The sequence below is a fragment of the Oenanthe melanoleuca genome, chromosome 5, assembly GCF_029582105.1.
Source record: "Oenanthe melanoleuca isolate GR-GAL-2019-014 chromosome 5, OMel1.0, whole genome shotgun sequence".
In the NCBI taxonomy this organism is placed as follows: Eukaryota; Metazoa; Chordata; class Aves; order Passeriformes; family Muscicapidae; genus Oenanthe; species Oenanthe melanoleuca.
This window is the reverse complement of record NC_079339.1, coordinates 13,334,510-13,357,494: the sequence shown is the minus strand read 5'-3', so window position 1 is coordinate 13,357,494 and position 22,985 is coordinate 13,334,510. Positions and strand designations below refer to the sequence as shown.

The 22,985-nt window shown below is 37.5% G+C and overlaps 1 protein-coding gene across 7 annotated transcripts in view; it reads left to right on the top strand.

Annotated features, from left to right (window-relative positions):
- Positions 1-22,985, top strand: part of PLEKHA7 (pleckstrin homology domain containing A7) — a 143,094-nt gene that overhangs the window by 49,712 nt on the left and 70,397 nt on the right. The gene's annotated exons all lie outside the window — the stretch shown is intronic.

Here is a 22,985-nt window from a genome sequence, read left to right as displayed (position 1 = left end):
AACCATGAAATTACTCTTCCTGCTGTAGTAGACTGTAATATTGCATAATAATTAGAGGGAATGTGTTACAGTACTTTTGTGGCTGGAAGAGCTCAGGTTTCTGGCACACCTTGATACTGGAGTGTAATCTCTGTTTATTGTGTCTAAATTTGAAGTCCCTGCAACAATAACAGAGGGAGGGGAAAATGGGCGTTAGGACAGGAGTTTTGTGCTGTTACTCATTTTTCAGTAAGGCATATGAGGAGAAGGATAAGGGAGTAAGTTAATTTTTAACATACTCAGATCTAGAGAATGAATCTGACAATTTCCATAAACTGCAGCATAGGCAGTGGTATGGGTTAGTTTGGTAAGACTGCAGTGATAGTCACTTGTCAGTAGAAACAAGAGTGGTTCTGCATAGAGTTGGTTTAAACACTTTTTAATATGTTTCTTGAAATAAGTTCAGTATATTTGTATCTCTGTGGCACTACTGGGGCTGTCTGCTCAAGGGTACCAGAGTTAGCCCTTGAGAGGTCAGTCACAGTGACTCCTCATATTTGGTTGTCCTTTGGTCTGACTTTAGTGGAAGCTGAAGTCTAATAACATTTCTCTTTTTTCCCCCTTGGACATTTTTTGTGATAAAGGGCATGAATAAGCTGGAAATTAGACAAGAGAAATTCAGTAAATGGCAGCTGATGTGAAAAGCTTCTCTTCCCACCCATGTGTTAGGTGCTTAGTCAAAGTCACAGCTTTTCACTCCTGCTCCTTAAGATCAGAATGTTCAGAGCCACAACCCAACTCCCAAGTTTCCACAGTGACCTTCTGGACAAGAGTGAAGGTCTCATGAGTAGGTTCCAAGTCCTCTATTGTGAAAAGAGAGATTCAAGTTTCTGGACTTTGGATCTCCATTGCTTATCTGCATTTTGGTTTTAATTCTCTCTTTCTGTTTCTTACATGGTTTTAAATAGTTATTCAGCTTTTCATTGATGTCTGTGTTTAATAATTTTCAGATAACATAATTAGTTTCTGTTATATGCAACTGAGCTTATTAAGATACTGCTGTATGTATGTAAAATTGGGTGGACTTACTTCCTTTAATGACTAAGTCATTCTGACTTTGCAACTGTTTCAGTACCTAAAAAGATAAATTCCTGACATTGTCTACAACTACTGATAACTGTAGAATGTAAAATTAGTATTCCTGCAGTCCTTTTAGAGCTCATCCCTAGTGCAGAATTTTTTTTCAGAATACTAACATGCATCCATTTTTGCTTGTAATTTTGCTTGTAGTTTTGAGGAGTAATGTACCTTACAGGCAGGGCTGAATTAGTGTCTCTACTCTAGTTGTCATATTCTGGTGAGTGAAACTTTTCCCAGTAAAATAAATAGGCAGTGGGACTACAGTGTATTATAACTGATTTGTGATCATGATTATTTTGTGAACTCTAGTGGGAAGGTTAGTGTACATTATGCTAAACTTGTATATTGACAGAGACATTAAATCTACTGTGATTTGCTATTGAGATGGGATAAAAGTTCTGAACAGAGTTCTGGAAAAGCTGTCTCTTCAGGCAGCTTTTTGTCTTTGTTTTTTTGGTTTTTTTTTTGGCAGATAAAACCAATTTTCCACAGATCAGAATTGTCATTGGGATTGCTTAGTGTTCAGAATGAATTGTGTTCTCTGTTAGCCATAAAGAATTGTACTTTTGGAATAATATTTCTGTAGAAATGTGGATTAAGTATTGATGGTAGCCTGTTCTGGAGGAATGCACAATCAGTGTTGTGTTTGTTCACAGTTTTCTAAGATTGCTCAGGGCATTGTTTATGTTGGACATGACCAAGATGCTGTCCCCAAAACTGGGTCCCTCAGGGGTAGCATGGGCTCCTGGTTAGCTGTGGTTTTGGCATTGCATAAATCAGGAGTTCAGCTTGGGGACTGTGTTTTTTGAGCCATGTTGTATTTCATTTTTGGCATCCATGTAATGCAGGATTAGGTATTTCTTGCTTTTCCATATTTGAAGAAAATTTAGAGGATTATTATAATTTGATTTTAGTGTGATAAAAATGCTTCCTTTTTTCTTTTATAAGAGCACAATAAAAGAGATCTGATCTAGGTATTAGTTGTAGAAAATGCCCCATGTGATTGAAAAACACTTGGAGTAATTTGTCATCTTTGTTCTACTACAGATTTGGTATTTGATATAGAAATTCAGTGAAAATATGACCCTCTATAATTCATCTTCAAGATAGGCAGCAGCAAATGTGGACTTTGTTGTTAAAAATTAAATGGTAGCCAAAATAAGCCTGCAAGTGGACCTGTCATTACTCTGGCTAATATGGCATCAGCCACAGAGCTTGCATTTTTTCATCTGCTTCATCATGTAATGTTGGTTTTTCTTTGTATATGATATGGTGTAGAAGGAAGTCTGTTCAAAAGTCTTTCAAAATAGTCTTACCATGTTTGATTTTCATAAACTTAATCAGTAGAGATTAAGAACAAAGGCTGTACTCATGTCTTTCTCCCAGTTACCCTGGTATGGCAAGAACTGTTTATTGTAAGAACATTTGCTATCTCTCATTGCTTTAGGCTGCTAGACAAGGAGAGTGTAATCTTGTGAATATTTCTTTGGCAAAGAAGACATCTGGGATCCTAGGCATGTTTTATGGGGGAAGCCAGAGCTTTTAGCTCCACTGAGGTATCAGCAGATTGCAGCCATTTTTAAAAACAGTTGTTGTTTTTGTTTATCTCATAAATACACGTTCAAACACAGTTTTGACTAGGAGTTACATCCCTTTCCTCATGGAGATGTGAGATAATGCAAAACCCAGCTGTCTCTCACCTCTTACTGGTGTTTTTGTGATGTAGTTGGAAGTTTTGCTGGTGGACTGTGATAACCTTAATAAGAGGATTCCCCTTTGTCCTAATCAAAACCAGAACCTTCTGCATCCCTGTGTAATACTGGAATTCCTGCTTCCAGCAAGGTCAATGGAAACCACGTTTCTTGGAATGCACATGCTATTGCACCTCTTCTGTCTGCTAATAAAGAAAAGGGTGAAAACACAGCTATCCAGCTGTTGATAGTGAAAACTTGTAATCTTGTGAATTCAAGATGAGTCAATTGCACCTGTGCAGTTGATTCTGAATGCAGTTAATGCAAATTCCATCCAGTCATAGCAGTAGCCCAAGTAAGTTGCTATAACTGGAACTAAGCAAGAAATGGGCAGGGCTTATCTGTGGAAAGGGAGGAGATTTTGCAGCATTAAGCCACTGCTTTTCTTTTCAAGAGGGAGCCACTGCCCACTTCAAATGTTGCCTTTTATTAGAATCCATTCCTTGAATTAAAAAAAGAAAGCTGCTGTATTTTATACAGTGGAATAAATCTTGATTGCTTCCTTATTGTGCAGTGTTAGAAGACAGTGGATGCTTGTAAAGAAACAGATTTACTCAGTTTTCTTTGTAGCATAATTTAACAAGTTTACCTACATTAAAATCTCTTGAGAATAATGTGCCCAGGCAAATAGTAATCAAGAATAACAAAAATTATATTACAGCATTTGTTGGTTAGTGTTAGGGAAAGTCCTGGGTAGCTATTTAATATTGCTATTCAGAATATTCAGCAGTAGGCATGTGTGTAACAGGGATTTACAGTTGCATTTTTCTTGGAATAACTAAATCAGTTGAGCAAAACTTCCTGTATTTTATGTTCTTTGCTGGTTCAGAGCTGTTGCCTTTCCTTTGTAGCAAGGAGGAGAAAGAGGAGGGCAGAGTTTTTGGCTAAATGGACAAAATATATGCAAGAACATGGTGTGCTAAATTTATGCTGGCCTTAGAATCTACTTCCCCATAGAATTTGATTTTTATATATGGATACAACAAAATGTAGCCTTCATGTTAGGAGAGGGAGATTGGTCTCTGGTTTTTAGAAAGGTAATTCCTTCTTCAGGGCTTGGGAAGAACTACTGAAGAAAGCTGGTGCTGTAGGAATATATTAAATTCAGATTTAAGGAAGAGGGAATGATTAAAATCTGAAGAGGACAGTTTTATGTATTTTATCCTCTGCAATATTTAAAATGTGGGCAGGCTATTTTTATATTTAAATGATTTAAACATGATATATGTATAATTTCTTTATAGGCTAATGGAAAGATTGCTTTTAAGCAAAAGACCTTTTTATTTTTTCTAAGGGGCCTCATGATTAGAATGTCAGCAGTTATTTGGGCTTGACAGAACAAACAACGCATAAAAAAGTTTCCCATAATAAAAAGTAACTCATTAAGCAAGATTGGACTTGAAAAAAGAGTTCAGCTTGTAGAGGAATGAATCGTAAGCACGAGGTGCCTCTTTGAGAAGACAAAATGATAGGAAAACTGTTAAAGATGAGGCAGGTTGCAGGGTCATCATCTCTAACTTTTGTCCAGAAGACAGAAGCACGAAGTGGTGAGAGATGTAGATTAAGGTGTTGTAGTTCCTCCTGGAACTTTTCTCAGTTTATTCCTTGGAAAAGTGCAGCTGGTAGGAATGCATCTCTTACAAAATCCCTCTGACAGGGCAAATCTCTTTGCTTTTCCTGAGCTCTTACCTCTTACTTTCCTGCCAGTCCCCATTTTTTCCTCACTCTATTTAGTCTCCTTTTTTTCCATATTTTTTTCTCTCTGCTGTTTTGTCCCGTCTGAACTGGAAATGAACAGCCACCATATGTGAGTGCCCAGGAGATGGGACAATGCTGCCCATGGCTCCCTGGTGACCTGCAGGGCAGGACCAGCTGTGGAGCTGTGTGTGCTGACTGCTGCCCCAGGTTAAATGAGCTCTTGTGAAACTGTTGGCAGTGGTGCAGTGCTTGTTTCACCTCCTAGTTCCAATGAGTATTGCCTTCTTTAGGCATCTCTATCACCTGGGGCTCCTCAGGTCTCTCTGTGCACATTCCCAGTGTGGCTCAGGTTACACTTGCTGGAAGGGTTGTAATCAGATGAACGGGTGGCTGATTGCAACAATTCAGTGTAAATCATTCTGTCAGGAAAGAGGAAACTCTGAGGAAAAATGTGAGCATTATGGTAATGTTAGCTATTAAGTGTCCTTAAAAGGAGGCAAAAGAATAAACTGCATATGGTGCAAAGCAGTAGCTGTGATGTGGACTGCTTACTTTTCTAATTAATTCTGACTGAAACTTTGAATATTTCTTCTTGTTTGCTTTGTGCTTTCAGGTATTTCAGGCTCTCATTCACAGAAATGTAATTGCAGTTCTTCTAACGACATTGATATTTGGGTGGCAGAACTTGTTACAGCAAGTTCTACGTGGCTTTTTTCTTAACTGCTGTTTTCTAACACATTATTCATTATAAAGAAAGGAAAATATCTAGTGTACCTAGAGATTCAGATTTAAAATGTTTTGTACTTTCATTATTCTGAAGACTTCAGCATAAATTGGTGGTTTGTTCCTTTATTTTTGGAACATTATGCATTATTTCTGTTGTTTTAGGGGAATTTGACTGTGTTCTGAAACAAAATTTTGTGTTGGTATAAATGTATGCTGACTTGGTTTTGTGAATGATGCTGCTTCTGAATTCTCTGTGGTTCTTTCTGCCAAACTACTTCTGCCTCAACATCTACTTGCATCATTAAGTTAATGAATTGTCACAGATCTTGATTTAGAAGTGTACTTCCCAAGATTCCCATTCTGATTGATTCTCTTGGAGCTGAAGGTGCCTGGATACCTCTTGACTGCTTTTTAAAAATTCTTATAGGGATGTGTCTGGAGGTTTTCTGGCTTTTACTTGGAGTGTTGAGAGAGTCCAGGTTTAGCAGTAAAACGTAGGTCACAAAATCATCCTGTAACATTGAGTTTGTGCTCTGAATACAGTGGTTTTGAAATTAAATATGGAAACTAAGTTTGAGTCTTAGAAATTGAGGCTGTAGAGAAATACTGTACTTTCCAGTACACATGATGGGAATTTTTGCTTGTATTAAATCCTGCAGTTGAAATGATGGTCCTGGAAGTGGTCCTGGTTTGTGAAGCATTTCATTGATAATTTGAGAAATGTAAACTAGGAATTTGTTATAATTTGGTTTGGAGAAAAAAAGTTGGAGTAGTGGCAGAAAATTTGTGAAGCATAAATTTGCAAGTTTCTTCTTTATGCAAATTCACAACTTATTAAATCATAACTGAGGGCATTGCAAAGGCTTAAAAGTTGTTTTTAAAACAATTAACTATAGGAAAATTAAAACTAATGCTGTGATTTATGTTGATATTTGAATAAGTGACTGCTAATATTTGAGTTATAACAAATTGTTAAATATAGATTGTATCTATTCAAATGAGATGTAGGTTATATTTAGTCTCACTTTTTATGCTGTTATTTTGGCAGGTGTGTGATTTATGACATTGCTAATCCAGTTTCATGAGTCCTGCAATTCATTTGAAGGACACCTTCCTGCAGAAAAGGAGAATAAATTTGAGCACTTGGTAAATGGATGCTTATGTATTCCATTTTTAGACTTTTTGCAGAAAGCCAGACTTCTTTTTTCTCACATGCTGAGGAGAGCCATCTTAAATAAGACACTTATTTAAGCAGTTGGTCCTGTTGACGTGGAAATGCCTCTGTGCTGCTGAGATGACTGCAATGCAGATAATGCTGATGGTGCTTGCCTTTTCAAAATTTACATCAGGTTTTCAGCTCCTGCAAGAGGTTTCATTCACTCATGGCTTTGGGTGAGGAATAATCATCTGCTGAAGCAGACAATTACAGTGGAGAGGACTGTAATGGCTGAGATTATGAGCTCATGTGGGGAGGGTGCCAGGGCACTACATGAGGATGCTGCTCCCTTGGTGTGTCTGTCTGGGCTATGAGCTGCCCCAGGTGAAAAATCTGATCCCATAGAGCACTTCCTCAGAAATTAAGACCTGTGTAATTTTCAGACGCTGTTGCATGTTATTCTCTTTCCTTGGAAACTCTTGGGTTTTGTACCCTTTAACTTTGCTTGCTGTGACATTACTGGCTTAGTTCTCTGTTCTCTATGGCTACTGCCCTCTCCTGCAGTGAGACAGCATCTCTGCTCTGTTCTTGCACTTCTCAAATTTCATCTCTGCAAATTTCAGCCTGCACTTTGCTGCCCCTGTCCCTAAAGTTGCAGACCTTCCCATTTTCCCTTTGGCTTTGTAGAGCCTCTTGTTAGAGGCCCTGTCTCTCTGCAGGGCTGCTGCAGCATTCTTGGAGCTCAGTAGCACTTCCCCTCCTCTTCCCTATTCCTATCTAAATAATCCACATTTTACCTGCTGCTTTAGCTACATCATCTATTTGAAAAATCCGTTTCTTGGCCCTCCTGTTAAACTGCATCAAGTTCAAGCTTGTCTTTCTTGCTTTGAGACATGTCATTAGCTCTGTCCCCACTCTGGTTTTCTACAAGGTTACTCCCTCTGCTTAAGTCTATTCAGAAGTGGATGTAATAAAAATTACTTGCTTTATGCTTGTGTGCTGTTTAACCAGGTAAGATTTCTGGATTTGAAATACATCCTGGTTTATAGAATTCATAACTGTTGGTTATTCATTTATTACTGTTCTGAAAAATATAGTTGTCTGGTCTTTCCCAGCTTCTTATGGATTTTGCTGTTTTCCATTCCCTCTTTCTGTCCCCTTTCAGGTAAAAGCTGGAGTGTTTCCCTTCATTTTCTAACAGCTGTTCAGTGTTTTTCATTGCTTTTAATAAAGAAAAAAGATTGCCTGGAGGGAACAAGGGAAGTAAAAGAAAAACTTAGAGCATTACCCATAATTGTGGCGTCTTTTAATTGTGCCTTTGTCTTCTGTTGGAGAGGGTTAGGTTTGAGGTGATTTTACAGATCCAGAAATACTGTTCAGAGGAGTTTCTCTGCTGTGAATTGTTCCCAGTAATGACAAGTCAGCATGTGTGTATCGATTAGAAAAATGTGTTCGTATTGCAAATCAACTGGATTTTACATAGAATGATTTTCATGTGTCTCCACCTGATATTTCTGGTGTTGTAACTCCAGCTTTTCTGAGCTGTTCTGTATCTCTGAAGAACAGTAGGAAGTTTGGTATAGCTTTTGGATGGGGAAAGGGACAATAAATTTTTCATTCTGATTTTGGCTATTCACGTGGAAACCTTTAAAAGCAGGTTTGTTTTCTCCCTGCATTGTATTACCATAGATGGATAAAATGCAGAATATTTAGTATGTGTCCTGTGTCAACTTGTTATACTAAAATCTTAGTTCACAATTCAGAATTGTTAAATTAAAGAAAAGCAGCATGGATCTTATAATGCCTACTAAGAGTCTTTCATGTTCCCTGGCAGAAGTGTTTTTCTTTTATGGATTTATTGCTGCTGTCTGCTGGGCCTGCTTTATTTCCATGTGCTGAAAGCATTAGGCAAATGTGCAGTGGATTTGGTAATGTAAACTTCTCTATTGCTTTGCACCATGGGTCTTGATTTCACTCCATTGTGCTTTCTCTCTGTATTCTTTTCTGCCCATTCCCACCCTGCTGGGTCATGATGTGCTGTATTTCAGATGCTAAAAGCTCCTGAAGATAAGCCCCTTAAAGTACAAGCTGAAAACCCAGGTTGCTTAAATGTCATAATTTTGCATGTTTTAAAACCTAAATTTTCCTAGCAATCAAGGCATTGGATGTTTGTACTTTTTAAGTTTGCATAGTCTACTTACTGCAGTGATTTGAAAGAAACTTCCTGTATACTTTATCGGTATTAATGTCTATTACAATAGGATTCTAAAATATTCTCTACTCTTTCTGGTTTTACTTTCAGCTTGGGTAAAGTGTGGTTTGTAAAAGTCCACAAACATACTCCCATAATCTCCATTTTTTATATTATGACTGCATTTTTAGAGGTTGAAAGCATTACAGATAGAGAGCAATGGCAGCATTTATTTTGTCTACTTGAGTACAGGATGTGTTAGGAGCTGCAGTAGGAGTTTGGGCTGAAGTTCTTTGAAGCAATGCTGGTGCCTGATTAGTTCTGTTGAGTAGTTGTGTCCCAATACATGAATCTATTATCTGCTCTGTTATTTTTAAACTATTGCCCATTCCTTGGTTGTTTTTCCAGTTGTGAATATCTTCATTCTGCACATTAGTCTTGGCAGTTCATTCAGCTTCTCCTTGCATCACATATAGCATATTAAGCCCTGCTTGAGCACTAGCCAGAACATTTTTGGTAGAGTGATCATTGTTAATCTGCTGATCATGGTTAAGTGCACTGATTTGGAAGTGGAGATCTGTGAGTGTTGGGACATGTGTCTTGGATCAAAGCTATGCATGTGTGTTTACTTGACAGAGCTCTGATGAAATGCTGGCAGCCCTGACTGGAGCCCAGCCGGAGGCACCTTGTGTTGTGCAAGCAATTGTGGTTCAAGTTTAGAAGTGTAGTTCAGATGGTTGAATCAGTTCTTTCAAAGAAAGAAACTCTTTCTGGACAGTGGAAAGAAAAACTGCCGTAGACCAGATTGATAAATTCAAATGTTATTAGTTGTTCTGTGAGAATCTGCAGAAACTGGTTGGAATGTAAGCATTGCTTTGATTAGGCTGCTCAACTACTTCAGCTTCCTGAACCCATGACAATATTTACCTTTAAATCAAAGCTACAGCCATGGCTACCAGCATGGTACACAGTACTAAGGCCATCTTTTTGAGCTCAAAAAATCATTCGTTTCCACATGGCATCTGTGGCTTTCTTTGGGCAGCTGATTTATTCTGAATTCAAAGTTGTCATGGTAGGGCTTGGGTCATGATGTGCTGCTTATTTGCACGTGTTGCTGTGTTCTGTAGAGAGTCCTCATATAGAAACTGAGGAGGTTTTCTTTGGTGATAGCCAGGACAGAAAGCAGAAGTAGGAGATCCCATAGGACAGAGGTGACTTCTCAATGTTCATATCAGACAACTGCAAAGCTGCTGCATGCACATCAATTAACATTTCCACAAAGCTCCCTGTAGCTCTACTACCTCTGTCAGTTGTGATTGGTAATTTGGTGTTTGCCTAAGCAGATGTCTTGCACTCTTCTGGGAAAATGCTGCCAAAGCAGTGAGATCAGCAGCAGTCACACAAATGGTGCTTGAAGAGATGGAGATTGTTTCCCTATGTCTACCATCATGCTTCCCATCCAGCTTGGTCTTGTGCTGCCTTATTTGGTTTATTCTGTTTGTTTTGATGGGTGCTTGTTTGCTTGTTTTTAAATGAAAATGGTAATTATTTACCTTACTTTTGTAATGTACAACACACTTGTGTTTTGTGAAGTACCAGTGCCCTGCAGCGTGTTTCAGAAAATGTGTCATCTGCTGCCTGTTTGGTTCACTCTGTTTTGGTGTTTGCATGAAATTAAACAGGAATCTGATCTGATGGATGTATGGTCACTAAATAATCACTAGGAATGCTCTTGTAAGAGTATCTCTGGATTAATTCCTTGAGGATTTCTTTTGTTTTTTGATTAGTGAAGAGCAAAAGATTTTTAACTGATTGTAGTGCCAAAGGACATTTACATGAGAGCAACAGCTGGTAGGTCTGAGTACATTTTTGAGGCAAATAATTTTGTGGTGTAAAGAAAGGAGAACTTCTATAAATATTAAAATGTTTAAGCATACAGCAGAGTATAAAGTGTGCACTTCTTTCTATTTCCTACTTCAGAAGAGGTGGTTATAGTTTTAACTTGGAACCTGCTTTCTCTAAAGTAATACCACATGCTGAAATTTTGTATCCTTAAAAATCTGATGTTCATAATTGCTTCTAAAATGTTACTCACCTTTTATAATATGTACTCTGATGCTTGTAATTTTGGAAGTTCTTTAAGATCCTTCAGGAAAATGAGCTAATGATTTGAAATCATTCCAGTAGCTTGATTAATATGATTAATACTATTGGTGTCTGGAAGCTGTTGCTCCTGAGTCACTTCTCCTACTAGTAAAACTAGTGCTTTTCATTCTGATCAACAGAAGTTAAGTGCTTCTGTGCATAGAACAAACTGAAGCATTCACAGTGTTTGAGAAATTGCCAAATATGAGGGCTTTGTAATTCAACAGATAAAATTGGAATTGGTTTACTGGCTCTTCTTGTTTTAGTTTAATATTATGAATTCATGTTGATAGTTGATACTGGCTTCCATCACTTCATCATTTTATCTATAAATTTTAAAATATAAGGAATCCAACACAGAAGTGTTGTAGAGCACAAATATAATTAGTTATTGCTAATAGATGAAGTCTGTCTCCCAGAATGGAGGAAAGCCAAAGACTGCCATAACAGAATTGTTCTTCTTATGCCTTTCATTATTATGTTGATGGGATATGATGGAGGTGCAAGTCAGAGTGCTAAAGATAGCCAGAAAAATGTTTGGAGTGATTTAAGGTAATAATTAGGTATTTGGCAGTGATGCCTGAAGTTTTGACTTTCATGTTTTCTAGATTCTGTACTGCATTAGTATTTAACTCTGAACTTCATATAAAGTGTTAGCAAGCTCTCTTCAGAGTTCAGTCAGACAAAACAATCCTTTTCCAGCATGAGACGGAAGGACACTGTTGCAGCTTCAGGCCCAAAAAGTATAAACAACAGTGAATTGAGGAGAGCAGTCTGAGAGGATGGGACTGCATAACCTGGAGCTGTAATTGGACAATTAACCCCAAAACTTAAAAAACTGTGAAGACTCATGACTCTGAGTCCATCTTGGGTCCGTCTGAGGTGGAGCCACAGCCAGGCTCTTGCACTGCCCAAGGCCTTTCAATAAATACCTACTTTATTCCTTTAATACTGTCCAGCCTCTGCTCTAGGGAGCCTCTCAGGAGTCTCATCCATCAGCAGGATGCAAGTTTATTCCTTTATTTTAGATTTGACTTTGAGGGGTGCTCTGCCTTTAGTTAAAACTACAGTAAATATCCATGGAGCTAAGATCACTGCTTTCTCACCTGATTTGTGATACTGGTTAAGCTTTGACATAGGATCAGATTTTACTGTGGAAGGGAAAGTACAATGAGTTTGTGTATAAAACTTGTTATTTTTATTATTGTTTTAATGATTATTTCTAAAGATATTGCTCTAGAACCAATGTCATACTGTGGATTGTTCATCTTGAATTCTGATCTTTTTTTTTCTTTGCTGCACTAGAAAATCTTGCCCATTATTGAAGTCCACTGCATATTAGCAGATGAGATATATTGCAGCACAAGTAACTTGCACCTCTGTGTTTCTCCCTAATAAGCACAGCTATGAGTGATCAGCTGAAAGACAAATAGTTGGGTCTGACACTTTTTGAAAAGGCTTGGATTTTTTGTTAATACTGGCAATTACCATCAATTGAGGCTTTTGTGAAAAGGACTGAATACCTTACTATTTTATAAAAACCTCTGTTCAGGCTCTGTGTTAGTGGTTTACTGTCTTTATCCAACCCAGTCTGGATTCAAGGTATTGATATAAATAATTCCTGGAGTCCCCCTGAGTTGTTTGGCTCCTGTAGGAAATTTGATTGAAACTTAAATAGTGTGACAGCTTAAAGAAAGTAAACAGAGGTTATTAATGATATGGATTTTTATTTAGTTGATTTTTCTCATCAGTACGCATGCCACAGTTTTTTTTGGTGCTGATTTAGAACATTCTGCCTGTAGAACTTGGTAGGTTGTGTGAATGAGCCTGCTGTTGTTAAATGGTGCATTTTAGAAAGGCAGTCATTACTCTTGCTTGATCATGGTTTGGAACAATATGAAGAAATAAAGGACTTTGGCTACCTATCACTTCTTGCCCTTGGAATAATAAGCAATTCAGCTCTAACTCTTCATAGAAGGATACTTCTTTTTGGTAGAAAAATATGAATCTATTTTCTAAGAATAGCCTGCTTTTTGTGCTTTTCTACTTCATTGAGTGCCTTGATGAGTTCTGGATAACAATAAAAATGATGCCCTTGACCTGGAAAAAGTAATGAACCAAATCATTGAGCTACATAGGAAGTTAAATAGTAAGATGAGAAAATTTTTATGTACTATATCTAACAGCCATGTACTTTTAAACATGTACTGTTCCTTCTTTGCCATCTGTGTTCTTTTAATGACTTAGTGGTTTAAATCACTTCCTGCAAGAAAGTTATTTCTAGATATTTTGGAGGCTTCTGCAGTGTTTGTGAAGTACTTGGCTTCAGTGCAGTGCTGTTGGTACTATTTCTGGTATTAGTGAAGCTGTTTGGTTCTGATATAAATTCCTGAAATACGCAATTTTATGCATCCTCCCAAAATTTCAAGTTTCCTGCAATGTCGTTTACTTTCAAGAGATCAGTGGTGAAATCACAATTCTCCATGTAATGCTGCCTTTTCAGTCATGTCAGGATCTTACTGATCAATAAAAAGTTACTTTTTCTGACTTCATGGAACATATTTTTTGTTCTCCCCATTGAACCTGAAACTTGTAGGAATTTATGCTTTCCAAGCTTCCTTCATGAATTTTTGTTTTGGAAATCTTTCACTAGAAGATCTTTTCTAGGTTGGATCTATAAGGATTCTGTAAGAATATTCTGTAGTATCAGAATATTCACTTTGTTCCTATGTGCTTTTCTTCTGTTGATTAGTTTTGTTCTTCATTTTGCAGTTGGGGCTGTTTAGCCTGGAGAAGAGGAGGCTCAGGGGGGACATTATCACTCCCTGAAAGGAGGCTGTAGCCAGGTCTTTCCTCCTAGAAAACCAGCAATAAGATGAGAGGACACAAGGTGTGCCAGGGAGGTTTAGGTTGGACATCAGAAGGAATTTCTTCACAGAAAGGGTGATTGAGCTTTGGAGTGGGCTGCCCAGGGAGGTGGTGGAGTCACTGTCCTAGGAGATGTTTAAGGAAAGACTCAGTGCCACTCATACCACCGTGAGGCTCATAGGTTGGACTCAATGATCTCAGAGGTCTTTTCCAATTTCTAATTGCTTCTGTGGTTCTGAATCTGTATGAATTTGTTTGCATAATCAAAACTTAATGCCTAGTGGTCGGTTTTGTTCCCCCCCACCCCCGTGGTGTGGACAAAGATCCTTAACATCAAGAGAAAATGGGATGTTTTCTTTTCCTGTAATCCATGTACATGCCCAATTGATTGATATCCTCTGAAACATATATAAATACTAGTTTTTCTGTAATTTTTCATTTTTATCTTAATTTGTGATACTCTTGCATCATAGGACTTTCTTTTTTGTGTGTTTCCTGATAGGACATGTTATGGTGGATATAGGCCAAGGGGTCAAGTTTTTTCTTTGTTGTGTGATGTAACCTGATCTTCAGTAATTCAACACTAACTCTTCACACAAGGACACTCTTTTGGTAGAAAAATATGTATCTCCTGAGAGCAGTCAACTCCACTTCTTGTCCTTTGCTACTTGATTGATGTTCAGGATTTACTTTAAATATTGTTGTCTGATGATAGGCTATAGGACAGCTACAAATAACAGCAAATTATGAGATTACCAAGGTGTATCATTTGTGAGCTTGTTGGAGAAAAACATGGCTATGTGATTGTCTAAATAACTGCTGCAGTTTGTACTTTATGGTAGCTTGGAGAAGAATTAGCACCAAGTGTTCCGCTTTTTATCCCCTTGTGTATTTTTAGCAGGGAACTGAAAATATTTTCTAATCCCCAGAATTGTTTATGCATGCTGTGAGCAATGAATAGCCCTGTCAAGGTAGAGATTTATTTTTAAGAATCTGCAGGATTTCAAACATGATGGCTTTTAATTAATTTTTTTAATGGTATCTAACCCATTATATTTTAAAAAGCCCACAGCTGCATTTATAATTGTTTGGGGTTTTTTTTCCCCCAAGACTAGAAAAAACATGAGATGTCTTGCCCTCAGCTTTGCCTCCATTCCATTGCAGGTAACCAAGCCATCTGTGGGGGTATTGGCTTGGGCAGTCAGTCCCTGATAAACATTTGAGATTTCCTGCTGAGTTGAATTGCCAACCTTAGTCAGCATTGACATGAAAAATATTCTGCCAGCCATCCTAAAAACCATGTTCACCAAATATTTGATAAATAGCAAGTGTGAAATCTGAACATGAGGAAATAATTACAAAGAGCAGAGTGTTCAAGAGGAAAAATATTTAATTCTTGCAATTTTAATTTATTTTTTTTTTTAAGTAGAATTTAGTTTCACTCAAACTGTCAACAGAATGAATTTCAGTAATTAAAATTCCTATTGTCTTCTCCAGGCATGGAAAGCTTTTTGTTGTTGTCATGGTGACAGTTGAGTGACAAGTTGAAAGTGAGCAATTGCTACTGAGAGCTCCATGATGAACATTTGCAGTATTTCAGAAAGGATTTCAGGACAAAATAGGATTTCTTTACCGGGTTTCCAAAACATGTGTGGTGGGCATACAGCAAGGGAAATTCTGCATTCTTGATTTTAAAGTCTCCATAGTGCTTTTACCTCTGTGAATTCCATGATTTTAAAGATGATGAGGGAAGTGAAGCCTGCAAGGTACAATTGTGTTTGTAAATTGTGGTTACATCAGGTAGGGCTGCACTAAAGTTTGTGTTTGTCTCAAAACTCTGTATTCAACAATAATCCAGTCACATGCATCCTCCTTACTACATAACTGATTTTCTTCAAATATAAGATACTTTCTTTAAGTTCTGAGATTGTTTTAAGGGAAATATGTTCATACATGTGCATCTCTTATGTGTGTGTTTCTTTTTGCATATATATCTATAAAACTGCAAGAAAATGTACCTGTAAATATATTCTTTGGGATGGAGGCAATTTTAATTTCTGGTTTGGGCCAAATAGTAGTTCAGAAAAACTTGTTTTATGAGGCTGTCACTGAAATAGTTGACGAGCTGAGGGACTGCTGCATTTGTGGAGGAAAACTCCATTAAAATGATGCAATGAAATCTTCTGCATAATTGTGCATTTGACCAAATTGGTCAGATTTTTATCAGAGATAATGAAATATCTAAGATCAGAACTGTCATTCTGTGCTTGGTAAACCCTGACAGGATTTGCTTTCTTTTGCTAAGGAATAAGTGAACTGAGGACATTCAAAGCCTTTTTTTCTGTTTGCTTCTGATTCATGTCTTTATGAGCTCAGTGATTCAGAATGTGTTCTTACATGAAAAGCACTGTTTAAACATGAGGTTAAAGACATTACATTGAGAGTACTGAAGTGTATTTTTTGCTGCATGCAAGCTTTAGTATGTATCAAGTACCATTGTTTTCTGTATAGTCTCTCAGTAGACTTAACACTTTCCAATATTACTGCTCTCTGTTTTAACTCTTCCTGGGGATAATGATTTTTAAGATGTCTTTTTGCAAAAATGGCATGTAAGAATCCTTTACAGACTGGCAGAAGGAGATGTACTGCTTGGTGTCAATTGGTCTTAAGTCTGCAAACATTTGAGAAATGTGAGTTGTCCCATTTGAAGTGTTTGAACTAAGGATGTCTTTACATTGTTGTAGGTAAATCACAGGCTACAACTGTAATCACTTTTTACATTGTAGTAGGTAAATGCCATCTCAGTTTTTTCAGGTTTCATTTGTATGGATTTTTTTGTCTATGAAATAGTCTAAATATTACCAAAGCTATAATTTAGACTTTTAGGTGATACCATTAATATGTCTCAACTATGCAAAGGGTATTATTATTATTGCACCAAAAAAAAGCCTTGCTGTTCCTTGGAAACTGTTACTTCTGTCCCTGCAGAAATTTTTCCCTTCCTAATGAAGATAAGACACTTTCTGGTTAATTATCTAACAATATTTAGTTTGTTTGTTTTAAACTGTAGTGTGTTTTATTTTCTTACTAGCAAACATACCTCTGATACTACAGTCATATTGACCATTATAATTACATTCCATTAAGGGAGTTTTTAGTGTGATAAGTCATTTCCAGGCATTTTCATTCAAATAACATAACGAGTACTAGTTCAGAAAATACAGTGTCTGATTCTGTTCTTGTTCGTGAGAAAATAATGCACACAGAAGTTTGTTATTTAAAGAAAAATAAATGGAAGTATTTCAAAATAGGCTTGGGGTGGTTTTTTTTGGTTTGTTGTTTTGTTTTTTTTATTTTTAATGTGATGAATATAGGTAATATGAGGCAAAATTGGTTTGTGATCCAGTCAGCAAAAAATTTGATCTCTGCCTTTTGTGTAAAATAACCATATTTCACACTGAAGGGCCTAGCCTATAACTTCCACTTCATTCCTTAGTCCTCTGCAGGAAGTCTGCTTCTTGCCAGTTAAAATAATGTGATTAGACTTTTAACTACAAAAATACTAGCTGGGCAGAAACATGCACAAGCCAAGAAAAATTGGCGTTTTACAAGTTCTGCCTTAATCTGTACTTTTCTATCTGCTTTGTAGTAATTCTTAATTTATGACCAGGAAGTATTACCTGCAATAATTCAGGTCTTTGTGAATGTTTAAGTAAATTATATAGGTTTAGCTGTTATTCATGCTTTTTAAAAGTATTAGCTGTTAAATTTTGTTCTTAGAAATTCCACAATGGAAATAGAGGTGCTGTGGTACAGTTTTCTCTCTTTGGTCATTCTGACTTTTCAGTAACAAGAAAATGATTGTGAATGGAAACATCTCAATGAGTAAAATGGTATTCCTGAGAAAGATGAAGGAAATACAATAAGGAAGAGAAAGTGTGCCAGGGCAATGTTATTTTGTAACTCAAGGGCTTACATTCTAATTTTCTCTTTATGTTGTGGTGCCAGCTTGTTGCAGATACTGATAGTTCTCCATGAATCAAGAGTGTAAAAGGTATGGAAAATATTCTTGAGAAAGGTTGAGATGGATGGGTCATGAATTTCAGCTGGTTTTTGGAAGATAAAATGTGTCTTTGCTGTCTGTGCTCCTAGTTCAGGATTTCTGTAGTGACCACAGTGTTATGACAGGCTGTTTGGATTAAAAGTAGTGCATAGGGGAGATCCTGCTGGAGGGTGAATAGTTTAGAGAGATTGGGGGTGGAAGAGCCTGAAGCAATACATGCACAGTGTTGCTATGATATTTGGAGATGGGAGGGTCTGAAACATATTTACAAAATAATGCTGTAAATACAGGCACTGAGAAGATTTAAAATGAAAAGTTTTCCAAGACTCTATTGTATTATGGAGGTTGCAGTTAAAGTGGTGTTGAAGACTGGATTGGGAATCCCATTTTAATTATTTCCTGAGAAATCTGCTAATTTATACTGTTGGGATTTAATTTGTAGATACAACTGCTGCTGCTAATGTCCCACATTCTGCATTCTGAATTTTCTGCATTTTAAAAAGTCTGCTTAATTTGGAATCTCATAGGTCAGTTAACACTCTGGTTTTGATTCATGAATTGATGAATATATAGTGATCTTGATTGTAAATGTTGTATAATTATACATTAATATAACCCATATGTTTATAATTTGATTATAATATTGTTATATATTAGTTGTTGTGTGAGGAAGAGGAGAGGATAATTATGTGCAGTACTGGAACTACCTGTACTTCAAGCCCCAGGGAAAATTGGGAGTTAAGGAACAGAAGAGAACATCTCAGTTGTAGAGGATTAGGAAGCAAGGAAAATTCCTGTAGTGTTTCTATAACTTTCTTTGGTTGCTGGAATTGTGTTTGCTTAAGGGAAGGTCCTGTGACCTGAGCTGTGTGTGTTGCAATACCATGTGCCTAAAGAAGGATGTATAATTTTTTTGCTAGTCCAGCCATTTGTGGTGGTTTTGGGTAGTAGTAGGTCTCTGAGCTCTCAGGATAGTTTTCCAGCTCAGGTGGCTCCAGAGGGAGGCCATGAAGATGATCAGAGGGCTGGATCACGTCCTGCATGAGAAAAGGCTGAGAAAGTTGGGGTTGTTCAGCCTGGAGAAGGATCCAGAGAGACCTTGGTGTGGCTTTTGAGAACTTGGAACTTACAGGTGGAGATGGTTTCGTTATTGGAGTGAGGTGATAGGATGAGGGGTAATGACTTTAAATTGAAAGGGGGCAGTTTAGATTAAAAACTAGGAAGAAATTGTTCACTGTGAGGTAGTGAGACACTGGAACAGGTTGCCTAGACAAGTCTTGGTTGCCTCATCCCTGGAAGTGTTCAAGAACAGATTGGATGGGGCTCTGACCCTCTGTTCTAGAGGGAGGTGTGCTGCTCATGCAGGGGGGTTGGAACCAAATGATCCACAGGATCCCTTGCAGTACAAACCATTCTGATTCTGTGATAATTACCTTAGAGTGACATTACTTCCTAGATTGGCATCCCATAACTTTAACTGAATGCTGTTTTACTAGGATCCAGCTGAAAAGTACACTAACTTTTTAATGGCCATGTAAAATAACAAGAGCTCTAATACATACTTCCAGTATCTTAAGTGACCTCTTTACTTATTCTGCCAAACACATGGACTTACCAATTCTACAAGCATGTAAAGGAGATCAGGTTATAGAAACTATTAATGCAACTTACAGGACAGTCCTTGAAAAAGTTCAATTATTCCCTTGTGTTTGTTGCTTGGCTTATTAATGACTTTTTTATCCTTCTGTTGGTAAGCAGTTAGAAATGTGGCATCTTGCATGTGTTTATGATAAATGCCACTTGGCATTAAATGAATACTTCCCAAAATAGTTGGTGTCACATGTTACAGATGTAGATTGCTTCTTTTCTCTTAAGAATTTGCTCTTAGCTATAGCAGAAAATACCTTCAAAATTGAACCACCATCCTTGCATGATTTTATGGGTAGGGTAAGATCACTTAATAAAAAGAGTACATCTTTCCTTTTTTGTCCTTTGGATAAACTTCTGGGGAAGACTATTAGGAAACAACATGATTCTTGGTCCTGCCATAAAGCCTGTTTTTTTTTCTTTTTCTTCCAGCAGGTTTTCAATACAAGATGCAGGGAGATGGGCTCACACACAATTCATAGCAAAGTACCTGGCTGATTTCTTTATTTTGTTGCCCATCCCAACAGGGCCTGCTGACTACTCACAAATATTCCTGTTGGAACTTCAATCAATTGTTTATTTTCTTTAGATCCTGTCACTTAAAACAAAACTCTGTCTATTTCCAAAATACTGTCTATTACCAAATAGAACTTTAGTGGGTTTTTTTCCTTCCCACTGTAACGCTCACTTTTAATTTTCTAAGGCATCAACAAAATAGCTTTTGTGTCTGTTTTGTAGTTCTCATGTTTACATTCATGTCAATAGAAGTATTTGAGAATGAAAACAAGTATGTAAGGAATCTAGAACCAAACATTGTGAGGTGCCAAAAAGTTCAAGCTGCTCTTTCTTTATGTCTCTAGAATACAATATCTTATTCTGCAAACTTTTCTACATCCAAGGAATGTAGAATATGCACATGGTCTTTGAGCTCTCCGATGGTAGTTAAATTCAACAGCATAAAAGCTTGAAGTCATGGCATATAATATGAGGACCCCAGAATACTGAATAGAAAACAATGTCCATGTTACACAAGTATAATGAAATTTTTAAAATTTCTTTTCTAGAGAGTGTCTTTGTATTCAGAAATGAGACCTTTTCCCTCCTTTCACTTTGATTTGACAGCAATTTGCATTACAATGTGGTTTGTACTCTGAGATGAATGAATATTGCCACTCTTCGCTTCTGGAGTTTAATCTGTCGTATTAATATCACTGGCTTAGATTTAGATTCTTAGATGGTTTTCAATGAACAGTAATAAGATGACAACATATGATACTACAGAAGCAAACATTTTCTAGGTCATGTTAGGCTGAACTTGATGTTTTGGTGCAGTTATTTTTAAGTTGTACCAGGGTGAATTAAGTAAAGTTAGAAAGTAACCGAGCAGAAAGATTTTGATTAAGTCGCACAGGAAAGTCCATCTCTGAGCTTGGTTCTGGAGGCTTCTGTTTGGAGATCCAAGTTTTCAGATGGCATTAATTGGTTCAGTTTTGAAGAAGTGCACTGACAATTTCATCTTGCCAAGTAATTTTGCTGAAGTTGCTTTGTGGGTGTTGAAATGCATTAGGATTCATTATGCTTTTACAGTCGTATCCTATTTTACAGTGTGTTACCTCACAGCTCTGGAAGAGTACAGGAGGAAGAAAGGCAACCAACTTCTTCCCACATGCATACAATTAATTCTGGAAGGGAAAAGAGCACTGATGTTGCCAAAATGTTGTTTTCAGAATAAAGATGATTTTATGTTGGATGAAAATATTTTAAAGAACAAAGTTCTAGGCACTGGGAAAGATTTTCTGTAAATCCATAAACAGGATTAATCTGTGTGCAGTGTGTCTTGTTTATCTAGATTCAGGAATTTCAACCTGTTCTCGCTTCCTAGCTTTGCTGGAATTCTTTGGAAAGGTCGAAATAGTCCTTTCTGATGTTGAAAAACAATGAATGTTTTTGTTTGTATGTACTGCAGTAGCATCCTGAAAACTGCAAATGAAGTTAAGAGTCTAAATTGGTAGGCAACTTTTCTCTTTTTTGAAGGTCTTAAATTTTAATAAAATAATGGTTTAATAAAAACAAGGAGGACTGTACAGGAAATCTGCTGCAGAGCTAAAATGTGAATCCTGATCTCCCAAATCCCAATGTAGTAGTGCCAAAACCATTAACTTCTTTAATCTGTTAATGATGCAGAAAAACTTCAGGTATTTGCAAATCCAGACATTTCTTTCACTTTTCTTGTGGGAGAACTTAATTTCTCTGTAAGGACACATTTCCAAGTCACAAACCAGTTTCCAAAATAACTGAAATCCATCTCTCCATGAATTCAAATTTTTTCAACTTTATAATGCAAAACTGATGAATATAATTTCAAAGCAGAATCACTTTGTAAGTGAAGATTTACTCAGCAGAAATCAGTAATCTGATTTCTTTATTCAATGCTACTTTTAAATTTCTTATTTGTTTTAAAACAGACTCTGCAGTTGTAGTCTACTAAGTTTTGTTTCAGGGACAGCACACATTCAGAGAAATTATTTGTGACATTTCTATAGTTTGTAAATTAAAATACAATGAAACTACTGAAAGCATGGACAGATGTTGTGTTGCTTGATTAAATGCAAATGATACTTGTCACAGTGCTCCTAGAGTGTTTGCATTTTAAGAATTAACATTGAATAAAACCCTTTTTACTGTATGTTACTCTGAATTTACCAAGCACGTCTAGCTCTTAGTCTGGCTCTGTTCAGTCATATGCTTTGGAGTTCTTTATTTCTGTTCTTGCTATATCTGTAAGGGAATAAAAATGAACTCCCTGAATGATGAGGGACTATTTAATAGCTGTATTTTCAAGAGTTTACAAAGTTTTCTGTAAGTTAAAAGATCCACATTTTTTGAAGCCATTCTGTCATCGTATGTTCTGTTAAATAATTACCTAAAGAACAAATATTATTTCATGTGAAGTTACTTCATCCCTTTAGCTGCCAAGTTTCAGTCACATGCTTGATGGAGGCTTTCTTGGCATTGAAAGGACTTAATGCAGGATCTGAAGAAGTTTTTGGGATTTCTTTGAGTCTCTAATCCCGTTCCCACCGCGGGCTGTGTCAGCAGTGTGAGAGCTGTCTCTCCTGCAGGCAGCTCCTCCTGCTCCAGCGCTGCCCTTGCCTGTGCCTGGCTGCCAGGGCAGAGACCTGCAGTGCCAGCAGTGCCTCTGCTCTGCCCTGGACCTGCTGTTTGGCAGCAGCAAGCAGGGGATGCCTTGAGGTCAGCGATGGGACTGTGCTCACAGCCTGGGGACGTGGCAGAGAACTCGTCCTTGTGCTGCCAAGGTGAGAGAGAGGGGGGTGCTGCTGCTTTGGGGGCATGTCTCAGCCGTGTGAGCTGTGCTGGGGAGCTGTGCAGGCTGTGGATGCCCTGGTGATAAAGCAGCAGCAGTGCTGTTGTACCCTTGGAGGTGTTTTCTGCACCAGCTTCACTCCGGTGACAAGGGAGGCTCTGCTGGCGCCACAGGAGCTACAGGACAAGAGCCAGGCCAAGGGGCCACAGCAGGCTGCACAAGTGGCCAGGAGGAATGCAGCTGATAGCTCCCTATATATAGTGATGTGCTAAGAGCTGGCTTTTGGCTGGGTTGTG